Here is a 13,653-nt window from a genome sequence, read left to right on the forward strand (position 1 = left end):
TAGGATGAGGGAATGTTGGGGACTTTGTGGTCATATTCAGGCCATCATATATTAGCTGAATCATGTCTCAGTCCAGATATGTGCAATTTTTTTGGAGTCGTTCTTTCATTTCTCCTTTTGCAGCACAAAGTTAGGAAGTCAATAATTAACCATGATGTCATGTTTCATCCAAACCAGGAGAGCTATGGTTATCAGTTTTGGAACAAGTCAGGATATTAAATCAACTTCAAAACGTGGTTTAATACCCTGGTTTGTTCCAAAACTGATAACCATAGCTCTCTGGTTCTGATGATTAATGAGAGCTTCCGGGTTTGATTGAAGGAGCTACGTTCATGGACAAAAGTCACATTTATGTATCAATTCATTAAGCCAAAATATGTTAATCCAAACTGGCACATATTGTAAAAAGGTATCATTTGCAATACACAAGCAGAACATACTGTAAGCAAATGGTCTCTCCTTCAGTAAGCAGCAGATATCAGGCTCCTCAGACCCTCAGAGGAACCCCCAGTTTCAGTTAATCAGCTAATCACTTCTTTTTCTAGCTCTCTGTCTCCTTTCTTCCAACTTCAGGCTTCAAGCTCTTTTCCTTAATCAGAAACACACACACTACAGAATACACGGACCCACCCACTGGCACCAGTGGGAATTTTGCTCCCAGTGCAAAAAGCAATTTTGAGAGGATTTTAATCATGCACTCCCTGTCCTTGTTGCTCCTACACACACAGAGAGAGAGAGAGAGAGAGAGAGGGAGGGAGAGAGAGAGAGAGAGAGAGAGAGAGAGAGAAATTGGTTTAAAAACCCAGCTATGTTAAATGCAATAACGTGTATAACATGATATGTAGTTTGGCGTTAAGTATTTCCAAGTAGAGGGGCAAAGTGCAGGTTGGTAAATAGGTCAGGTTAAGTACTTCTACAGTACTTGCAAATATGACTTTGCATTTAATTTATTATATGCAGATTTCATGGAAGAAACAAGGGCATTTGCAATTTATTTGGTTTTGGTGTAGCTGAGTTTTAGATTAACTGCTTCCAAACTTCTAACAAGATTAACAGGATTACTTGCTGCCAGCCAGGCATTGCAGATATACCAGCTTCCTTCCCTGTCATTATAATGTTGATCAGCCATTTTTAAGATTAGAAATTGCCTGCATTAAGCTGATTGTGGGCAAGAAAACTTGTTTTATTTCCTTGTTTCATTTAACGTGTACTCCAGTTAAAGAGAGACTATATGGAGTTTGTTGAGGGGAAATAATTGAAAAGAGATCTTGTCTGCATGTAAATCCTACATGTATGTAGATAGGAAAGGAATGAATAGCTTTAATAATAAAATATCATTGGGGTAGAAGTATATTACATAGTATTACTGGCCTTCTGAATGTTGAGGGATGGAGGAATTTAATATGGCGGATGATGCATTTACATTTCAGGTGAAAATCTTGCAGTGTTCCCCATGAAGGCTGTTAAGCTTTTCATAGAAATGAGGGGCTCCTGCGCAAAGAAATATAATTTACTGGTAGGCAAAAACTATAATCAGAAAATCCAATTAAAGACATCAGGTGTTTTATTGGCACTTTGAGATGCTCGTAGGCTTTTGCAGAAAGATGGATTTTTAAAATTCCACACATTTTAAATGGCTAGGGCTGATGATAATAAAATATCATTGTTTAACTTAACTGGGGCATCTCAAAGGTGGCATCATCATCCCCACCTCTATTCTGTGAGTTGCAGCGTGTGGAAAATAAGAACTTCTGCTCCAGATGTTTTTCAGTATAAAAACATATACTTAAATTATGCAGCCATGCCTCTCTTGGCTGCTCCCCCCCCCCATCCTAACCTCTACCCTAGCAGGTAGTGGCTGCAGACAGTCTAGTGTCGATGCTGAAAGAAGTACCAAGCTTGCTACTGGATTCTCTGGTGCAGCCACCAAAGGGCAGTGCCAATGACATGCATGTTACTAGTATTGCATCTGGGGAAATTACAAGCATTAGCTGTCCCAGCCAGTGGCATAGCAAGGTCAGGGGGTACCCGGTGCGAAAAATTTATTGTCACCCCGCCCCACCATTGAAATTTCTATTTTATTTTTTTGCCTTCAAAAATGGTTCGATTTTTTTTATTTGTTTGTTTCTTTATTTGTTTATTTTGCAGAGCCAGAGTTGTTGAGCTTTTGTAGAGATTGTGGATTGCATGCATTGGTATTTCTCTCTGCCTGCCACCCTACAGCTGAGGGGGAGCCAGTGGGTGTGACGGTGTGACGTTAACATATGAGAGTGCTGGAGGTGAAATAGTTAAACAGGTTACTCAATCAGAACCCAGGGGGGTGGAGTCAGAGAGACTACAAAACCAGCTCTGGGAGGGGCGAAGGGAGGAGTTCGTTGGGAGTTGGGTGGTTGGTTGGAGTGGGAGTGAATTGGGATAGAGTCTGTGGGTAGGTTGAGTTGGTGTAGCGAAATAAGCTGAGTCAGGAACAGTTAGGAGCTAGGAAGACAAGTAAATATCTGAGAGGTGGTTTAGTGAGTGAGAGCAGGAAGCGGAAGTTATAGGTCTGGATAGGCACCCCATGATTGTAATTGACTGATACTGTTTATGAAACCATGCGCTTGTTAAACTGCAATAAATAAACAGAAGTTTATGTTCCAATTTAACCCTGACTGGACTCAGTATTGTACCAGGTAAGGCCTGGGTGGTGGCAGCGAAAAATAAAGTGGTGGCACAGGGATCAATAGACGGTGGAATGTCCAGGGACCCTGTGTGATCGCCACAGTGGGCGGACCATTTTGGCAGTGGGAAGCCTGTGCGTGCCAAAGCCACAGCATCTCTCACAGACATCGAGTGCTGCACATCATTTTGTCACCCCCTCGGAGGTGACACCCGAGGCGGACCACACCCACCTTGCTCCACCTCTGGTCCCAGCAAGAATTGCTGCTTGGCATTCCTGTCACTGGCCAAAAAAGTAAAACAAAAATGGTAGGCTTTTCCAGCACTCCCAAACCTTGACATTTATGGAAAATGAGTTACCTGAGTATGTTGTGTGCTGGCAGCGGATCTGGTAAAGACAGAGGCAGATCCAGGCAATCTGTGGATGTCTCTATCACATCCTCTATCACATATAACAATACATCTGAAAAACAATAACGACAACAATAAAGATAAAGAATATCAAAGCAAAAAAAGGGAATGTCTAGTGCATACATAATGCATTTCCAAGCAACTCAGCACTTGCTGTTGCTATCCACTCTTTTCAAAAAATAAAATTTGGGGTAAGGATGTGTCAGCAGTGTACATTGTAGTCTTGGAAGGGGAAGTTCACAGGAAAGACTAGCTGAGTAGCAGAGAACCCATTACAAACTAGATTTGGCTTTGGAGGGCATTTTGGACTCAAGTCCAAAACAACGGATACACCTTTCTGGGTGCTTCCACATGGCAGTTCATTGTGCACTCAGTGCTGCTCATGCATGCCAAGGTTTTGTTTGTTTGCTTGCTTTTTTGCAGCATCTATATGGCATCTTCCCCATCACAATGCTGTCTCGTGTTGTTTTCTCATTCAATCCATACTTACTCTTTCCCCACCAGGTTGCTGTTGTTGTTACTGATAAGATTTTCCACAGAAATTGTGCATCTGGGAAAATAACCACGGGGCAGTGTTTTGATGAGGATGACATCATCATCACGCAAAACTTGTGTGCCTGAGCAGTGCTAAGTCCACAGTAACTGCCGTATGGAAACACCCTCAGTCTCAAAGCAATCTCTTCAGTCAGAAAAAGGGGAATATATCACTTAGAGTCCTATGTGAGAGTTAGGATTTGTCTGCTCTGACAGCTTACCCAGTGTGTGCTGTTCTTCCTCTTCTAACCTTTTTCTATTTGTGATTGTTGCCGTTAAACAAAAACTGGCTAGTCTAGCAATTTAAATTAATTTGTGAGCACGGCAGCTCTTTATATTATTTATAGTGATATGTACTTAAAGATATGCTTTCAGGGCCAGCAGACATAAAATCTGACATTCCAGCTGTATTTTAACCCAAAGGCACAGATTATGCTGTCTCTCTGCTCTATTTTTTTTCCATTGGTGATGAAAAACCCTGATTTCTTCAAAGTTCTGTATGTTTAAATTTTCCATTTGCTTTCAGAAAGAGAGCACATCAGGTCTTTGCTGTGGAGCTGCACAAGTCAGACTAATTTTATTCCATCATGGGCAAAAACAGAATAATCCCTTAGCTATTGAACTAACACCTGGATTTTTCCTCCCTTGAGCACACACTTCCTAGTTGAGTCATCCTATTGTATGCATAGGAGTGTAATGACCTTGGTGCTTGCATTTAATATATTGCCAAATTGATACATATATGTTCTTCAGAAACTCAAAAGGGGATGAGCATAATGATATGATACTTTGCACATCACTACCACCACCACCAGGGACGCAGGTGGCGCTGTGGGTTAAAGCCTCAGCGCCTAGGGCTTGCCGATCGAAAGGTCGGCGGTTCGAATCCCTGCGGCGGGGTGCGCTCCCGCTGCTCGGTCCCAGCGCCTGCCAACCTAGCAGTTCGAAAGCACCTCCGGGTGCAAGTAGATAAATAGGGACCGCTTACCAGCGGGAAGGTAAACGGCGTTTCCGTGTGCGGCTCTGGCTCTGGCTCTGGCTCTGGCCAGAGCAGCGATGTCACGCTGGCCACGTGACCCGGAAGTGTCTCCGGACAACGCTGGCCCCTGGCCTCTTAAGTGAGATGGGCGCACAACCCCAGAGTCTGTCAAGACTGGCCCGTACGGGCAGGGGTACCTTTACCTTTACCTTTACCACCACCACCACCCACCACCACATGCCAGGTGTTGATTTTTTAAATATACATTATCAGGTATGGGCTGAAAGACTCTGGATCATCTCCAGATGTTCTGCTTCAACCCACTGGGAAGTTTGATCCAAGAGTTGATGCCCAGAAGGCAGCATCCTTCAGGAGACTGCGCTACCAAAACGGAAGCAACCTTTTGGTGCAACTACAAGGCTGATGCCCAGAAACTCTTGTTTAACTACTCAGTGGAGTCACTCCCCTACTAAGAGATGACTTGGCTATTTTGCCCTGAAAGTTGAACTTCTTTATTGGCTTGGCTTGCCCCTCAACACTGAAGCACCATAGACACACAAACCTCCATTAAGGGAGATATTATAGGACTTCCCTCAGAGCTGGTCAGAACTAGACTCTGAAGCCACCAATGCATGTCCCCAGTACCACCCAAAGCTCCATGAAGGACAGGGACCAGCAGAAGGTAGAGCTCTAACCATTTAGCTTCTCTACAACTGTTCATCAAAGGGTGTAGTCTCCACCTTGAATCTCCTCCCCAACCTTCTGAACCATGGGTAGGCAAACTAAGGCCTGGGGGCTGGATTCGGCCCAATCGCCTTCTCAGTCCGGCCCCCGGACTATCCAGGAATCAGCGTGTTTTTACATGAGTAGAATGTGTGTGTCCTTTTATATAAAATGCATCTCTCGGTTATTTGTGGGGCATAGGAATTCGTTCATTTTTTTCCCCAAAATATAGTCCGGCTCCCCACAAGGTCTGAGGGACAGTGGACCAGCTCCCTGCTGAAAAAGTTTGCTGACCCCTGGGACAATATGTTTTTTGAAGGACAGAGGCTGCAGAAGAAGGAATAACTGAAAAGTGTTTCCTTTTCCATTCTGCTGGTGGATGACCATTGTCAGCCGAGTGACACCCATTGGATTCCACTTAGTGAGAAACAGTTCAGAATCAGAGTATTTATCAATCCGAGCTCTTAGAACAGGCACCCCCAACCTTCGGCCCTCCAGATGTTTGGACTGCAATTCCCATCATCCCTGACCACTGGTCCTGTTAGCTAGGGATCATGGGAGTTGTAGGCCAAAACATCTGGAGGGCTGCAGGTTGGGGGTGCCTGTCTTAGAACATAGCGACATGCCGTTGATGGCCCATAAGCTGCTTCTGACTACTACATTCAGCTTAACAAAATCCATGGTTTGTTATCATGGGATTGTGCCTTGTGCTTCTGCACTTCCGAGAAGTTTTCCTTTACTGCTGTACTACAGAACAACAGTTCATCATAACTGTAGTGGCAGTAAAAAAAAAAAAAAAAAGGGTTCTGGAGAATCACGTTTTAGCTATGCACTACTTTCTGCTCTCTTTGAAAACAAGTAATTGGGTGCAGTTTATAGACAGTAGCATTTTATCCACCTGGCTGCATTTGGGAGTTTCACAACAAGATCATAATTAAACTATTTCAGTTTGTAGAAATGGCAGGTTAGATTCACAGTAGTCAAACATTGCCAGTTCCCAATCTCATAATGATACTAGTACTAGTATTGCAATTTCTCCTAGACATGTAACACTCTCAGTGTTGAATGTGTATCTTTTATCCTGTGTGGATGCATGCATGATAATAAACTTAATTTACACTTAAAACTTCCAATTTCTTGTAGCAGAGGTGAAGATCAGAAAAATACCAGTTGTGCAGCACAACCAAAAAAATTACTCCATTGTGTTCTAACTCTTTGCAAGTTTCCCAGATAGATTTATCTGATGTACAGACATGGACTATCATAGCTAACCATTCAGATTTTCAGAATAAGCAGGAAGATTGTGTCCCCCACCCTTATTCCCAGTGGATTTTCCATCTCCATACAGATGTACTGAATACAAATGAAGGAAACACTAATCAGCCCTGCAAGCCCTTGGCTTTTGCTAGGATCATGAGGGCAGTAAACACATATGCTACTGTGCAGACCACACTCTGGGCTTTGCAGCCAATTCTTTGAAGAATAATTTTAATTTTTAAATAGTTGTTTTATTATTTAGAAACTGCCCTACTTTACCACCTGTACTCTGTCTGCCACGATATACTAGCTGACTCCCTTCCAATGTTATTTTTGGGCGTTAGATTTCACACATGATTAACCTTAGTTACAGATAGGTAGCCGTGTTGGTCTGCCATAGTCAAAACAAAACTTTTCGTGTGCATGCACACAAAAGCTCATACCAAGAACTAACGTAGTTGGTCTTTAAGGTGCTACTGGAAGGATTTTTTTTTATTTTGTTATGATTAACCTTGTTAAACATAGATAATGTGAACTGTTGAGGGGGAAATTAGTGACTGCTTTGACTTTTCAGCTTTCACTATCAGGACTTGGTCACTGATAGTGTTTCTGATTTTCCCACAAGACCTGAAATGCATAAAAGGTTACTCTGATTAACGAAGCATAAATTTAGCCAGGGTATGAACCCTGTTACTTTGGTAAAAACAAACACTTATGTGAATACTGCATATGGTATAGTCATGACCTTTACTGAAGGTAGATTAGTCCAGTGTTTCCCAACCTTGGGCCTCCAGCTGTTTTCGGACTACAATTCCCATCATCCCTGACCACTGGTCTTGCTAGCTAAGGTTGATGGGAGTTGTAGTCCAAAAACAGCTGAAGGCCCAAGGTTGGGAAACACTGGATTAGTCTGTATAATCTATGTGCAATTAAATAGTGGGGCATCTCTACCCTTTTCCCTAAAAATAAATATGTAAACGTGTATTAACCATATTCCACTGCAATGATGTAGCTTGGTTAAGGAAAGAGTATTCAGTGACATGCAAACTTCTTGTCAGTTTTTTGCATTAGAAAAAAAATACTCCTCCCTGTATAGTAGACATTACATTAAAAAGGTGTTGTCTCTGTATAGATAAGGAAAAACCAGGCTTCACTGATTTATCTACTTGGCATTCAGGCTAGGTAGTAAAAATTATATGATGATTAAAGTAAGTGCATTTGCATGAAGAACCACTCGAATGCAGCCTAGCAACACAGAAAGTGCCGGCTCTTGTTGGTATATTGTGGCATAGCACAAGTTGTCACACTCAAAAGGTTAAACCGCTAATGCAAGACAGATTAGGAAGGAATTTGTGTCATGTATAGCAAAAGGTTGCTGAGGAAAGAGCAGGTGTGCCTTTTGGGGGGAAACTGGGGGAGTAGAGAATGGGGGAAAGTATCTACTCTTAGCTTCCTTCTGCAGTGAGCCTTTAGAGAAATCCAGAATATGTTGGTTCATGGTTTAGCAGATAAGTCTGTCCATCAAGATCATTTGACATCGCCCCGTTCACAGGTTTACAGTGGTACCAGTGGCGTAGCGTGGGGGGTGCAGGGGGTGCCAGCCGCACTGGGTGCAACATTTTGGGGGGCGCACTCGCAGCTCTCTGCCCCTACCTGGCTCACTCACTCTCTCTCACAGTGCTGGCTGTGCGAATCCGATCCGAGCTGCCGGGTCGCCGCCCACTGTGCGGAGCAGAGAGAGAGCGATTTACTTGCCTTGCCCCGGGTTAGGGGGCGCAAATTACTTGCCTTGCCCCGGGTGCTGACAACCCACACTACGCCGCTGAGTGGTACCTTGGGTTACATACGCTTCAGGTTACATATGCTTCAGGTTACAGACTCTACTAACCCAGAAATAGTACCTCGGGTTAAGAACTTTGCTTCAGGATGAGAACAGAAATTGTGCTCCGGTGGCACAGCTGCAGCAGGAGGCCCCATTAGCTAAAGTGATGCTTCAGGTTAAGAACAGTTTCAGGTTAAGAACGGACCTCCAGAACGAATTACGTACTTAACCCGAGGTTCCACTGTAGTTTAGAATCACGGAATTTGTCCAGTTTCCTGCTCTGAAACTTCTCATGTTCCATACAGAAGTTACACAGCATCCTTATCAACTTAGTTGCACCTCAACTGAAAAGTGAATCGATTCATTTTGCCAAAGATTGTGGTGAAAATATACAAGTACATAGGGTTTCTATGTATGTAACTACAGTGGTACCTCAGGTTACGAACTTAATTCATTCCAGAGGTCCGTTCTTAACCCGAAACCATTCTTAACCTGAGGCACGCTTTCGCTAATGGGGCCTCCCGCTGCCGCCGCACTGCTGGTGCGCAATTTCTGTTCTCATCCTGGGGCAAAGTTCGCAACCCGGAGCAACTACTTCTGGGTTAGCAGAGTTTGTAACCTGAAGTGATTGTAACCCGAAGCCTTTGTAACCGAAGGTACCACTGTATCTGTTTCATTTACTCCTAGCTAAAATGTACCTGTTGGGCAAAAATGAATATGAACCGGGGTAAATATGAATGCAGGAGTTTTGCTGCCATGGTTGGAACACCGATAAGCTAGTAGAAAGGAGAGGACCTTTGAGCATGTGCAGAATGTCTTACCCTAACCACTGTTCTTATATTAAGGATATAGGCACCCAGATCAATTGCTTATGTGATTTACAGGCCAACTTGAGCTCCAGCACTGCATTAAAAATGTATATTTTATCATTTTATTGGCATGATTAAGCATTGGTTTTAGAATTATAATTTATTAATGGTGGTCCTTCAGACACTTGGCTCAAACAAAAGTTTTGTCATTCTTAATCCATTATTTCAGCATGCTCCTGAATGATATATATAGAACACTTTAATTTTCAGTTTCCATTGACTGCACCTGAAAGCAGATAATGATTGTAGGAATGTTCGTTTTTGTGGCTTTGTTCTCCATCCATGATTCACATCCTTTCGAAACCTATCTGTTGAAAGCATAATTCATTTACAACAGTCTTCTTTATCTATACTAGTCACGTTACAATGTAGGGCTTTCTACTTGTATCTGATTTTATTTGCTCTTAAAAGTCAACATTAAAAGGCAAGAGATGTTTTGTTTTATAATTAAAGCAAATAACTTTGAAAACATGAGTTTTAAACAGGTGAAATAGTCACATCTTGGATTTCCGTCTTAGATATTTCAGTAGCTGTAATCCAGAGAAGCCACAGCCAGTCTAGAAATGGGATTGTGGGAAGGTCTACAGTAGGGGTGGGAAACCTATGATCCTCCAGATGTTGATGGACTCCAACTCCCATCAGCCCCAGCTAGCATGGGGATGGTGGGAATTGTATTCCAGCAACATTTTGCTAAGTAATAAAGGTTTCCCACATTTAGTCTATAGAATATTCCCTACTAATACTAATATTCCCATCAAGTGGTTGGTGATTTTACAAACATTCTGATCTAGATCAGAGGTAGCCAACCATATGTTTTGGACTACAACTCCCATCAGCCCCAGGCAGCATGGCATACAGTAGAGAATGATGGGAATTGTAGTTTTTAAAATTAAAAAACACACCCTGAAAGACTACTCCTGATCTACATTGTTCCACAATCTCATATAATCTAATACACATTTTGTGCAAACACTCTTATTCCTGTACTCGCTGGATTATAATCAACAAGAATGACTCATCTGCTATTCATGCTAGCAATAGGAAATACATCAGCTTTCTAAATAACAGGTAGGATAACTCTAGTTGCCATGAGCTATGGTAACAGCTGCTCTGAATGAGCTTTGGTGTCTCTTTCCTGTGCCCCCATCCTCTCTATTAAATATATTTTTATAGATTATTGTATTCAACTATGATCACTTATATAAATGTGTTTTGACAGCCACCTCCTTCTTAAACACAGAGAACCAACATAATATTCTGAGAGCATTTGAAAGGGTTAGGAGGTGCCTCATTCTGTTTGGATTCTTACAAACCAAATCTGTATGCCACACTGCGTGAGTGAGATGTTAACAATATCTCCCCCCCCCCCCTTCTTATGTTTGTGATAAGGAAGGAAAGTGCCCTGTTGTTTAGCTGAATAAGGCAAGGTTGTTATTAGCATGCCGAAGGTAATCTCAGTACCTCTGGGAGGCCTTAATCAAAGTCTTGTGTCCTGATTGAGATGCAATGTTCAAAAGTGGGGGAACTTATTAACGAAATAAAAATCTAGGAGTGTTTTCCGTGCAAACATTCATCAGCATATCTTATGTAATTACATAACCGTTAAATCAACATAGTGTGTAAGTGCTTTAGTCATGGTGTAAATATCTTAATGACTGAAACATCTTTTGCTCATGAATAATGCATATCTGTATGGTTCATTTTTCATACTCATGCTTTTTTACTTGCGTATGATAAACTAATCTGTCTCTGTCGGGGGAGATGCACTTGATTATCGTCTTCTGATCTCTCTTTCTCGTATTTAGTTTTGCTTCCTTGACCCGCACTCCATTACTTGACTTCTGCTTTCTCTAATTTGGTGGCAGCGCTTGCTCACCTTGTCTGCTTGATTTGGGTTCCTGGTGCACCATTATAACAGGACTTATCTGTATACAGTGGTACCTCAGGTTAACTACTTAATTTGTTCCGGAGGTCCGTTCTTAACCTGAAACTGTTCTTAACCTGAAGCACCACTTTAGCTAATGGGGCCTTCTGCTGCTGCTGCACCGCCGGAGCATGATTTCTGTTCTCATCCTGAAGCAAAGTTCTTAACCTGAAGCACTATTTCTGGGTTAGCAGAGTCTGTAACCTGAAGCGTATGTAACTTGAAGTGTATGTAACCCGAGGTACCACTAACTCAAGATTGTCTAAATGTAACAAATGGAGGGAGACCTTCAGAAGTGGTAACCTTGCTGCGTGGCAGGATATCCGTGTTCCTATTTATTTTCCCATTCCTGCAATTAGGCCTGTACAGAGCTTGTCAGACGCCTGAGGCAGGAACCTTGTTAGAATAAAGTTATAAACTCGAAGAAAAAAAGCAGCTGGTCCCTGGTGAAGGGCCCCTACCTGCTTAGCTCTCCAAGGCCCAGGACAAGTGTACTCTGCTGCCCCTTGCCTCTGCACGGACCTGCCTACAATGAAAACTCAGCAGAATGGCCCAGAGGTCAAAGGCAGGCAGCAACATTTTGGAATACAGGACTTCCAGGATTCAGTTTGCTCCTTTCTTAGTTGAGTGCAGACAGATCGCCATTTGCTCCCATTCTTTTCTCTCTCCTCGGGTCTTCTAAATATACTTACCTTGTATTGTGCCTTCTTACATTGCTGTTTTTTCCTTGTTGGCTCGCTCTGCCTCTATTCTGCTAGTCCCCAAGCCCCTTTTCCAGCATTTCCCCCTCGGTTTCTGGAGTTATTAAAGATTCCAAGTGTGGCCTCTCACCCTCCTCCTCCCTCCACTTGAAGTCTGAAGACTCGCTTTGTTCGGCTTACTTGCAAGTCTCCTCTGTGCAAACTTGGTGCTAGATTTAGGTTCATGGGTCCAAACAAGGACATGGCATGGGTAGGAATGTCATTTGTTGTTAGTACAGTGGTACCTCGGGTTAAGTATTTAATTCGTTCTGGAGGTCCGTTCTTAACCTGAAACTGTTCTTAACCTGAAGCACCACTTTAGCTAATGGGGCCTCCTGCTGCTGCCGTGCCACCGGAGCACAATTTCTGTTCTCATCCTGAAGCAAGGTTCTTAACCTGAAGCGATATTTCTGGGTTAGCAGAGTCTGTAACCTGAAGCATATGTAACCTGAAGCATATGTAACCCAAGGTACCACTGTAATGAAATGAAATAATAATAATAATAATAATAATAATAATAATAATAATAATAATAATTTATTTATACCCCACCCATCTGGCTGAGTTTCCCCAGCCACTCTTGGGGAACACTTTTGGGTAGCGCCCATGAGACTCAAAATCAAATTCCAAGCAAAGTTTAGGTCCCAAATAGATGTTACATGAAATATAAGGTTACCTTAAATTACAGAACTATGTGATAAAGAACAGCTGTAGGGAAAGGCAGGCAAGGATAACATTGAGGCGGGGGGAGATACAGCTGCACACCTGCAGGGACAAATAGCCAGTGGGCACAATTTTCATCAGGAAACTGTCTCTGGCTAATTTAAGTAAGCGCTTTAAAGAGGGTGGGGAAGTGTAAATAGCATAATATGTAGGGTTCCCTTAAGTTGAATTGTTTGTAACAGCTGCCTATCTAGGGATGCCAGACAGATGGCATTGTGACTGTCAGTTGTGCTAATTCAGCATCCTGTGCTTCTCAGATCCTATGCTATTCTGTATGCTTATTGCTGCTAGCCCAAACGGCACACCGGGGTGTAACATGATCAGAAGAAGCAGCACAGACCAAAACAGGCGATATGGCACAAATTGTGCTGATCGTTACCTCCTCAGGTTTAATGCTTCAAGACTAATTGCTCAGTAAGATGTAGTGAGACTGGTATCTGAGTGCAGCATTACACAAGAAGACTGAGACTACTATAAATGCAAACCTCAGTGGAGCAAATATCATTCATGCTTCCCTGCCCTCATTCCTGGTGCTGAAGCCAACGTTTTTTAAGACATCAAGTTCCAAAGTCAAATTCAGCCTGACAGAGAGTACCAAAATATTTTCCCGGCAACTTCTGGCGGGGGGAAATGCACATAAACATTTTGTGTTAGAAACCCCGTTTTGATAAATTGGTTAATCAATAACTTTAAGATGAAAGAAAGATGCCGTCTTAAAGACAACTGTGGCGTTTGCCCTCCTAGGTGTGTGACATCATACTGGGTTCATAAGGAAGGGATTAACTAATTGTAAAATTACTAACCAATGGGAACCCAAGGGGCAAAGTTAATTGTGTATAAGGTTTAAGCACAGAGGGTTTTGGGGGGAGTGAGGAGTTGGAGTGGTTGAGAAGACAGTCTGGAGTTAGAAGAGACAGGGAAGATAAGTCTGTGGGTTGGGCTAGTCTGGTGTGAGAGAGGGAGAGAATTTGTTAAGAGGAGTCAGTCAAACAGTTGAGATAATCAGTCAGAAG

General features: G+C 42.7%; 1 protein-coding gene across 20 annotated transcripts in view; it reads left to right on the forward strand.

Moving 5' to 3' along the window:
• The window catches only part of GRIP1 (glutamate receptor interacting protein 1), a 356,892-nt gene that overhangs the window by 305,019 nt on the left and 38,220 nt on the right, over positions 1-13,653 (forward strand). The window lies entirely within an intron of this gene.

The sequence above is a fragment of the Podarcis cretensis genome (genome assembly GCF_951804945.1).
Source record: "Podarcis cretensis genome assembly, chromosome: 10".
Lineage (NCBI taxonomy): Eukaryota > Metazoa > Chordata > Lepidosauria > Squamata > Lacertidae > Podarcis > Podarcis cretensis.